The sequence below is a fragment of the Cebus imitator genome, unplaced genomic scaffold, assembly GCF_001604975.1.
Source record: "Cebus imitator isolate Cc_AM_T3 unplaced genomic scaffold, Cebus_imitator-1.0 Scaffold102, whole genome shotgun sequence".
Classification (NCBI taxonomy): Eukaryota; Metazoa; Chordata; class Mammalia; order Primates; family Cebidae; genus Cebus; species Cebus imitator.
Window position 1 is genome coordinate 1,528,855 of NW_016107417.1, and position 10,606 is coordinate 1,539,460.

The following is a 10,606-nucleotide window of genomic DNA, read 5'->3' on the forward strand; positions in this document are numbered from 1 at the left end:
GGACAGTCTTGCTCTTTCACCCAGGCTAGAGTGCAGTGGCACGATCTCGGCTCACTACAAGTAACCTCTACCTCCCGGGTCCCGGGTTCAGGCGATTCTCCTGCTTCAGCCTTCTGAGTAGCTGGGATAACAGGTGTGCACCACCACGCCTAGCTAATTTTGTGTTTTTAGTAGAGACAGGGTTTTGACACGTTGGCCAGGCTGGTCTATAACTCCTGACCTGAAGTGATTCGCCAGCCTCAGGCTCCCAAAGTGCTAGGATTACAGGTGTGAGCCCCTGTGCCTGGCCTAGGCTCATTGCTTTTTCCAGCCAGTGCTGATGACTGAAAGACTGTTTTAATCTCAGAACGGTACAGTTATTTGTTAAATGAAAGTACCTCTGTCCGTAGCTGTCTCCTCATCCTTCTTGTCATTATTCTATTTAGATTTCCAGCCCCAGACTCTCCTCTCAGATTTAAGACTGTCTGAAACCTTTATACTTCTTCAGTAAATCTGTTCTGGGATTTTAGGTGCTGGTTGGGCTTTACATAGACCAAGGGACCTCTAACCTCATTCATAAGCACAGGGGAATTGTCATGAGGAAGATGGGGTGAAAGAGGGAACTCCTTCTTTCTCTTTGTAGAGCCTTGTCAGTCAGATTCTCAGGGACAGCTCCAAAGTATGGGGGAAATGAGATTAGAATTCTTGGGTAGTTTTGGATCTGCTGTTTGGTTTTTCCTGATCGAGAGCTAAATTTGTATAAAAGAATACAACAGAATAATCATAGCAACTATAAATAATAACGTCAACTAAGTTCATTCTGCTCTCCTGGGGCGTCTTCAGGAATTACCTCTATTTACTTACAACAGTCCTGGAGGTCAAAGATGTTTAATCTGAAGAAACTGAGGCTCCAAGGGGTGAACTGCTTGTCCAGGGTCATCCAGCCGGGGAGTGACAGAACTCAGATCCAGGCTCCTGTCTGCGACCCCGCTGCCATGCCCCTGCCTTCCACTGCACCAGAACAAAGCCACCACCCCCAGATTGCCGCGGCATGTTTGTGCTTTTATTTCCCTGAATGGCTCCAGGATTTTGCTTTGTCATTTCGGTGCTTGTGTCCTTTGCAACGTCTTTTGCTTCCTTTTATTTTTCTGACCCCAATAGCATCTGACGCGATGCCTGGGAGGAAGCAGGGTTCTTTGCTTAGACATCTTGGTTTTCATCTGTTTTACAAATTATCCTTGGCCTCTGTGCTCTTTTTCCTTTGATTTCCTCTCTGAAATACTGCTTCTTTAAGGCTATCGTGAAGATGAAGATAACCTGCCCAGGATTTGAGAAGTGTTTTTAGCAAGCAGCTGAGTCTTTAGTGGGGTTGTTTCCATGTTGTGCGTTGCTCTAGTGAAAGTGAGTTGTCTTCCTCACACTGCAGCCGTGGGAACCAGAGCATAGATGGATGCAGGTGGGTGGCAGTTGAACCAAGGGCCAAGTAACGCATTCCATCCTCGGCCACACTGCCCTGGTCTCACGCCTGTATTTCTATGTCCTGAACACATTCCATTTGCGTCCAGGCTCAGCTCTGTTCCCTGAGGGTGTTGGAGTTCTGATAGCCCACTGAAGGAAAGAAGACAAAGAAATGACTCTGTGATTCTAGGGATTGCTTGGAAGCTGTTGCTTAGGGTTGGCTCTCTGCTCTTTCGGGTGCTCCAAACAGGTCCCCAGGGGACAGGCCTTCCAGGGGCTGCCACTTTCTCCAGTGTTAGATCCATGTCTGTTTTCCTGTCCCCCTCTCTTGTCCCAGCTTTATCATCTGAGATCTGGGGCTTCTTTCCAAAGCTGAATTTAAGTTTCATGCTTTCCTTCCTATCCAGCTGTTAGGCAGGGACTTGTGGCAGGAAAAAGAAGAAAGAAATTTCTGTTGTCCTTACGAGGGTGACAGGTGCTGGGTGACATACCAGTTACAGGGAAGTTCTTGCCGACAAGTAGCCTGGCACCTTTCTGCAAGGTGTCTTCTGAGCCAGCTGAATTCATCATGCTGGCCTGCGGAGTCTGAGAACACCATCTTGCTCGTCTTTCCCCTCCTCCCCTCCTCTGTGCCCTAGGAGGAGGCGTGGTATACTCTGGGTCTTTCCTCATCACACAGACTTCTCTCTGTGTTTGATTATCAGAATGAGCCAGCCTTATTCTGAGTCTATTCATTCATTTATTCATTCAGCAATCATTTTGTGCGAGGCACCATGGTAACCTGCATTTCAAGGCTGTAATTGCTGTTATCAAGCCATTTGCAGAAGTTTGGGTCACTGATATGCTTTTGACCCGATGCCCGTTTTATCAACCCAGGGATTCTCTTGAGTAATACAGCATCTCGGTACCTCTTTTCCAAGAGTTATGGCTTAGGTTTTTGTTTTTGTTTTTATTTTTTAAATGAGGCTTTCTGGCAAAGACCTGAAAGCCTGCTAGACAAATTCTGAAAGAGCTGTAACACTAAGGCCTGGGTTTCAATTCTGACTTCATGCAAAGAAGATGCTTGAAGCAAGCCCCTCACTGCCTCGACTCATTGGTTTCTCAGTGAGTTAGATCCCTCTCCCCTCCCTTGCTATCTATTTGCAGTTCCTAGCATAGATCCTCAGCATTGGTGTATTCACTGCCTCTGGCTAAAGTGACTGTTGTCACTACCCTGCCCCTCCTCACCAGCCAATGGCTTATCATTTCTTCCCAGCTTGTTAAGTTCCTGGAGATCTCAGGAGACACAGACCCTACTCAGGGCTCTGCAAAGATGTTCTTTAAGGGTGTGAGTAAAGGGATACTTTTTTTTTTTTTTTTTTTTGAGATAGAGTCTCACCCTGTTGCCCAGGCTGAAATACAGTGGCTTGATCTCAGCTCATTGCAACTTCTGCCTCTCAGGTTCAAGTGTTTCTCGTGCCTCAGCCTCCTGAGTTGCTGGGATTACAGTTATGTGCCACCACGACTGGCTAATTTTTGTGGTTTTAGTAGAGACAGGATTTCACCATGTTAGCCAGGCTGGTCTGGAACTCCTGGCCTCAAGTGATCCACCAGCCTTGGCCTCCCAAAGTGCTGGGATTATAGTGTGAGCCACCATACCTGGCCTGAAGAGAGAATTTGAAAATAGAAAAAAAATTTTCCATTCATTTTACCTTTTGAGGCTAACCCAGTCAGCTGGAGATAGTCCACGTGGGCCCATAGTTCCAGGACAGTGTGAGTCTTCAGGGACTCTCCTGAAACCCTCTTGTTTCTACAGGTGCTGGAATCTTACGGGGCTTGGTTTAGTTCCTCTCTGAGCTACCCTATTAAAGGAACTTCTAGGTAGATGAAATCTTACAGGGAGAAGTTCTGAATGTTGCTGCCCCCTCCTCCTGGGCCTTCTCCACTGGTCTTGGGGCGCTGCCTTGAAGCCAGAGTTAAAAGACTATTAGGAGGTCACACATGCTCAGCATGGCTTAGGGGGTGAGGACGCTTTTTATTTATTCTTCTGTCTCTTACCTCCCTACTCATCTCATTACTACACCCATACCGCTAAAAAGAGAATGGTGGAAGTAGATTTTGTTGGGCCGGGAGTGGTGGCTCACGCCTGTAATCCCAGCACTTTGGGAGGCTGAGGTGGGCGGATTATTTGAGGTCAGGAATTCGAGACCAGCCTGGCCAACATGGTGAAACCCCATCTCTACAAAAACAAAAAATTAGCTGGGGTTGGTGGTGCGCACATGTAATCCTAGCTACTCGGGAGGCTGAGACATGAGAATCTCTTGAACTCAGGAGGCAGAGGCTGCAGCGAGCCTGGATCATGCCACTGCACTCCAGCCTGGGCAATGAGCGAGACTCTGCCTCAAAAAAAAAAAAAAAAAAAAATTTTTTTTTTTTTTTTTTTTTTTTTTTTTTTTTTTTGAGACAGAGTCTCACTTTGTCTCCAGACTGGAGTGCAGTGGTTCAATCCCGGCTCACTGCAACTTCCGTTTTCCGGTTTCAAGCGATTCTCCTGCCTCAGCCTCCTGAGTAGCTGGGACAACAGGCACGCACCACCACGCCCGGCTAATTTTTTGTACTTTTAGTAGAAATGGGGTTTCACCATGTTGGCCAGGATAGTCTTGATCTCTTGACCTCGTGAGCCACTGCGCCTGGCCGATTTTGTATGTTTTTTGAGACGATGTTTCACTCTGTTGCCCAGGCTGGTCTTGAACTCTTGGACTCAAGCAATCCTCCTGCCTCAGCCTCCCAAAGTGCTGGTATTGTAGGCATGAGCCACCACTCCTAGCCTAGAAGTAGAATGTTAATTGCAGAGTTGGTTTTAGTGGACTCAAAACATTATAGTTTGTTTACCTCCCTTCTACAGGACTTGGGAGTGGAAAGAGGAATTTTAATTGCCTTGCATATGAATTTTTCTTTTTTTTTTTTGAGACAGAGTCTTCCTCTGTCGCTCAGGCTGGAGTACAGTGGTGCGATCTTGGCTCACTGCAACCTCTACGTCCTGGGTTGAAGCAATTCTCCTGCCTCAGCCTCCCGAGTAGCTGGGATTACAGGTACCTGTCACCATACCCAGCTGGTTTTTGTATTTTCAGTAGAGATGGGGTTTCACCAAGTTGGCCAGGCTGGTCTTGAACTCCTGTCCTCAGGTGATCCACCCGCCTCAGCCTCCCAAAGTGGTGGGATTACAGGCGTGAGCCACCATGCCCCATCATGAAATTTCCTTTAATGCAAAATTCTTTAAGAGGTGGGAAAAGAGTTCTATTTGCTGTTTTCATCACCACCTGGAGTGGTCACTGGCTGCTGTGAGGGAAGGGACTTGGGCATTTGACTAAAGATTTTGCAAATCATGGTGGGTGCTCTATCAGGTATGTGCTAACTTAGGGGAAAACTAACCAGCTTCCAGTTCGTCCCCTTCCTGCAGCAGGAGGTCCTCTTGGACAATCCCAGGCTCCAGGCTGCCCATGGAGCCAACCCTGGGGTGTGAGTGCCATGATCTCAGAAGGCTGAGGCTGGGCTCAGGTGCCTCTTGCCCCAGGTAACCGAAGTTCAGGCCAAATAAATTTGCCCCTTATTGTATAGAATGCCAAGGGTCTTCCAGACCCTTTCCCCTCGTCAGTAACTGTCATATCCACCAGTGCAGTGGACAGGCATCATGTAGGTGTTAGACATTCCAAAGCTGAAGTCTAGCTAAGACAACACACATACAGAAGACAAACTGGAGGACAAAATGCCAAGCAGCAAGTGCAGCCTGCAGAAAAGAGCATCAGTCCACCGGCCCAGTTCCAGTTTTCCTTGGAGCTTAGCTCTAGGATTTCAGACTTGACCTCTTAGCTTATCAATTCTTTATGTTCTTGAACTCCGTCTTAGGTAGGAAAAGGTGAAGGGCAATCTCTGGAAACTTACACCAATTTGCATAGACGCTTGTGATAAGTAGAGTGCTTTAGTATACATTTCTAAGTGAAGACCAGGTGGTTCACGCTTTGGGCTCCCAGCACTTTGGGAGACGGAGGTGGATGAATCACTTGAGGCCAGGAGTTTGAGACCAGCCTCACCAACACGGTGAAAACCCTGGTCTACTAAAAATACAAAAATTAGCCAGGTGTGGTGGTGCACACCTGTAATCCCAGCCACCCAGGAGGCTGAGGCACGAGAATCCTTTGAACCTGTGAGGTGGAGGTTGCAGTGAGCTAAGATTGCACCACTCACTTCAGCTGGGTGATAGAGCGAGACTCAAAAAAACAAAAACATTCCTGTGTGGGGTGAGGGCTCTGGGTTTGTAGATGATTTGCCCAGGATCATGCAGAACTAGGGCTGCAATTCAGGTTTTTTACTTTCTGCAGTGCCATGTTTTTCTCCCTTCCGGGTTTATTATTTCCCTATTTGCCCAGTGCCTTCTTGGATCACTGCTCAGTTGGCCATTGGGGAGACTAAGGCGACTAAGCTGTAGCCTCAGGACTGGCAGCTTCTAGGAACTCAGGTTCCCCAGAATTGCGGTGAGTCACCTGCTGCCTATAGCCAGCGCTTTGCTTAGACGGTGAGGTCTTCCTTCATCCTGTTCAGAGTACAGACAAAACTGCTCGGCAGGTCTGGCACGATGGCTCACACCTGTAATCCCAGCACTTTCAGAGGCTGATGGGAGGATCACTTCGGTCCAGGAGGTAAAGACCAGCCTGGGCAACATAGTGAGAACCCATCTCTACAAAATAATAATAGTAATAGTAAAATAAAACTGCTTGGCAATGTGCAGGACGGGCTTGCTGTCTACAGCTGTGGGCGTGGCCTGATCTATGCTAAGGGAAAGACCACAGGGGCTGGGCCAAGTGTGGTGGGTGAGGTGGGGGAAGAGAGGCGGCCCCTGCGCAGAGGGCATTTGTTCCTGCAGAGCCCCTCCAGCAGTAGGTGAGTTCCAGCAGAAGCAGTGGCTGAAAGAAACACAGTTGGTGTGCTTGTTTTGGAGGGTAAGGAGGAGGAAGGACCGAAGCAGAGGGGAGTGGAGGCTGTTAAGGGCATTGCAGGAAAGACGGAGACCATGGGAGGGGTTGAGCTCAATGTGCCGAAAGAGGCAGTGGCTGATGCCTGTGAAGGACGGAGAAAGAAGGGAGACAGAACCAAGCCTGGGGCCTCAGAGGACTGGGACCAGGCTTCCCCCAACAGCGTGTGCTCTTCAGGGCCAGAATTTTTGCCTGACTGCCCTCTCTCTTACGTTAGCATGAGACTAGGATAAGTCAAGGAAGCCTTAGAACCTGGCCTGCCACCTCTGAGGCCTGTGGTCCTTCTTCTGGTAGCTCTCACTGAGGGCAGGGCCCTGGTAGTCCTCCATGGATGGAGCGGAATCACCCCTGGAGCCCTGGCTCCCTGCAGGATCCCAGGGCACCAAGTAGTTGCAGCTGCCCTTGGCTCCAGGGGCTGCCATGCGGCTCAGGGAGACTTGCCTTTGCTCTACAACTATTTACTGAGCACGATTGTGTTCTAGGCTGCAGGCTTCATGCTGTAGACACAGCAGGGAGAAGGCCCCACCCGTCTCCTGTCATCACGGGGGACAGGCAGAAGGCCATTCCTGTTCGATTATAGCTGTGAGCAGTGCTGCACAGGCAAAGCACAGTGGGAGTGCCCTAACCCGCTGGCCCATCAGGGGAAGCCTCCCTCCCGTTGTGGTTATTGGCCTCTCGCAGCGGGCAGCACCTGGGTGTGGAGCTTGGCAGAACATGGGGAACCTTAGGCAGGTTTCAGAGACTCCACCGCAAGCTCTCTGTGAAATGGAGTAGAGGGCGGAAGGAGCTATGGCACCGGCGGCCGCCCTCTCTCCCTGGCTGAAGCCTGGTTGCTGGAGCTGTCCTTTTGCCTTGTGAGACCCTTCCCATTGGTGCACCCTAGGACCCTGATGGCACTAGTTTTTTGTTTGTTTTTTTTGAGGCAGGGTCTTGCTCTATTACCCAGGCTGGAGTGCAGTGGCACCATCATGGCTCACGGCAGCCTCAAACTCCCTCAGGCTCAAGTGATCTTCCATCTTAGCCTCTGGAGAAGCTGGGACCACAGGCACGCACCACCGTGCCCAGCTAATTTTTTATTTTTTCTAGACATGGAGTCTCCCTGTGTTGCCCAGGCTGGTCTTGAACTCCTGGACTCAAGCCATCCTCCCACTTTGGCATCCCAGAGTGCCAGCATTACAGGTGTGAGCCACCACGACTTGCCTGTCACGACTACTAAGCAGTCCCTGGTAGTGTCATTGGAGGTGATGGCAGGAATGGCTCAAGGGGACAGGACCTGTTTGGAGTTGAATTAAATGCTTCCTTGCCTGGCAGTGAATTATCAGTTTGTAGGTTATCTGTGTTTGTTCTTTCCTCATATTTTTTGAGCATTTACTATGGGCCAGTCTCAGTCCTTCCTTCAAAGGGCCCCTAGCAGTCTTTCTTTTTTCCTGGTTTCTTGTTGCCCTTACGGAGAGAGATTGGGCAGGGACAAGTAAAAATCAAAACAGGCTGGGTGCAGCAGCTCACGCCTGTAATCCCAGAATTTTGGGAGGCCAAGGTGGAGGGCTTGCTTGAGGCCAGGAGTTCGAGACCAGCCTGACCAACATGGTAAAACCCTGTCTGTACTAAAAATACAAAAATTAGCTGGGCATGGTGGTACATGCCTGTAGTCCCAGCTACTCAGGAGGCTGAAGCAAGAGAATCACTTGAACCCAGGAGGCAGAGGTTGCAATGAGCTGGGATCACATCACTGCACTCCAGCCTGGGCAACAGAGCAAGACTCTTCTCCAAAAAAAAATCAAAACAAGCTATTCTGTTTGATCCAGTAGGAAGACGAGATAGAGATCATAGGGAGGAAGAGAAAGCCCTGATGACATCCCGAAGTGTTTGGATTGCCCAGATAACTTGATAACCCCAGAGAGTAGGAGAGGACAGCCCTCTTAACCCTTCAAACCCATCTTTGTCGCTATGTGTCCTCAGGGTCAGTACTAGCCTTAGGCCTGGGCACATGTGGCCCCTATGCCAACTGCACCTGAGGAGTACCTTCCTCCAAATTTTCCAGGTCCTCCTCCAGTGCTTGGGGCTGGCAGGGGCCCCCAGTACCATTCTGGCTGGGTGTTGCAAACCCGCCCTGGGATCCTTCAGGGTACTCTCCATCCCTCTACCTTGCCCAGGGACAACAGGTGTTCTGTGGAGTTGTCCTGGAGCCCAGTTCCGGGAGATGGCTGCAGTATTTCTTTAGTGGGAATCATGTGAGATTGGGCTGCCATGAAGGTGCCAATACGCTAATTTTGAGTGACTCAAGTCTTTATATAGATGGGTTCCCAAAATGTATTTGTCTGGGGACCTACGCATCCTAGAATCAACCCTGCCCAGGGGCCACCCATTGGGTCTTCTAGCTCTGCTTAGCAGCTCTGAGCCTGAACCAGAAAGGACCATAAGGGCCTATTGTGTGTCCCTGGGGCCTGAATGGCACTTTGTTTTCCGCCTTTGGCTTTGCAGGCCAAGAGGCTTTACTATGGCTGTGGTTGTAACAGTCTCGTCTCCAATGAGAAATTCCTTCCCACCCGGATTGCACGTTGTTTTACTGAATATCCTATGAGGACCAGGCTTTGAGCCAACTGGGGGTCTCGTGTGGGTTACTGGGTGGGGCTTGTAACTGCGGTGCTGAGAGATGGAGCCTTCCTGCCAAGTGATCTCAGCTGCGGCAGGAGGAGCTCTTTGTTAACGTCGAACTAGGGAGCTAATTGGTAGGAAAGGAGTGTGGTGGGAATTGTTGGGAGGACCCTCTCCGCCCCAGGTGAGCTGAGTTTGGGGCAGCTGGCCAGAGGCAGGAGCTGATAGGATTTGCCTCCTCTTCCCTTTCTGCTGCTTGCCCTCCCTCGCCAGCCATTCCCATTCCCCCTCTGCCCACTGTAGTGGGGAAGCAGGAAAAGGATCCCACGACTTAAAGCTGCCTGCTTTGTGTTGAGGTCAAAGGAATGGAAAGGATGGAGAGGAAACCAGGGGAGAGCAGGTTGTTAGATTCAGAAGCGTCCACAGGAAGCGTCTGCTCAGCTGAGCTCTGCCCTTTACAGCTGCCAGTCATGTAGCACAGAGATTAGCCCTCCCACCTGCTCAGGCAGGAATCACACCCTGCATTTCCTTGACTCTTTCTGTGTCCCAAGGTGAAGAAGGCTATTTGTTTTATTCTAAAATTGGCTTTACTTTCTCCCAGGCCAGCAGGGAGTGTCGTCCTAGATTGGTGGTTCTCAATGTAGGGTCCCCAGGTCCCTGCAGCTCCTCAAGATCATTCCACGGGGAGTCTGTGAGTTGAAAGGATTTCCATAACAATACCAAGAGGTTCTTTGCTTTTCCAGTGTGTTGACATTTGCACCAATGGTGGAAGGGCAGTGGTGGGCAAAACTGGTGGACCATCTTAGATTGTGATGGGGATTGTAGTCACTGTGGGGATATTACCATCTTAGCAACATGAAGGCGCTAATCCATGAACATGTAGTATCTTTCCTTTAGGGTTTTCTTTCAATGGTCTTATATAGTTTTCAGTGTATACGGTTTGCATTTCTTTTTTTTTTGAGACAGAATCTCTGTCGCCCAGGCTGGAGTGCAGTGGTGCAATCTCGACTCACCACAACCTCCGCCTTCTGGATTCAAGTGATTCTCCTGCCTCAGCCTCCTGAGTTGTTGGGATTACGGGCGTGTGCCACCATGCCTGGCTAACTTTTTATTTTTAGTAGAGACATGGTTTCACCAAGCTGGTCTTGAACTCCTGACCTCGTGATCCGCCAGCCTCGGCCTCCCAAAGTGCTGGGATTACAGACGTGAGCCACCGCACCCGGCCTAAGGTTTGCACTTCTTTTGTTAAATTTGTTCCTGAGCTTGTATTCTTTTCAATGCTTGTTGTCTTTCTCTTCCTCTTCTTAACTAGACTGAAGACAGGGATGTGTCTTACCTTTATTTATTTATTTTTTTTTTGAGACGGAGTTTCGCTCTTGTTACCCAGGCTGGAGTGCAATGGCGCAATCTCGGCTCACCGCAACCTCTGCCTCCTGGGTTCAGGCAATTCTCCTGCCTCAGCCTCCTGAGCAGCTGGGATTACAGGCACGCGCCACCATGCCCAGCTAATTTTTTTGTATTTTTAGTAGAGACGGGGTTTCACCATGTTGACCAAGATGGTCTCG

General features: G+C 49.6%; 1 protein-coding gene and 1 non-coding gene across 2 annotated transcripts in view; one reads left to right on the forward strand and one right to left on the reverse strand.

Annotated features, from left to right (window-relative positions):
* The window catches only part of PC (pyruvate carboxylase), a 111,263-nt gene that overhangs the window by 36,114 nt on the left and 64,543 nt on the right, over positions 1–10,606 (forward strand). The window lies entirely within an intron of this gene.
* LOC119472495 lies at positions 2,399–2,460 on the reverse strand. Its single transcript, XR_005201646.1, has one exon. It is a non-coding gene; the product is annotated as a U7 small nuclear RNA (small nuclear RNA).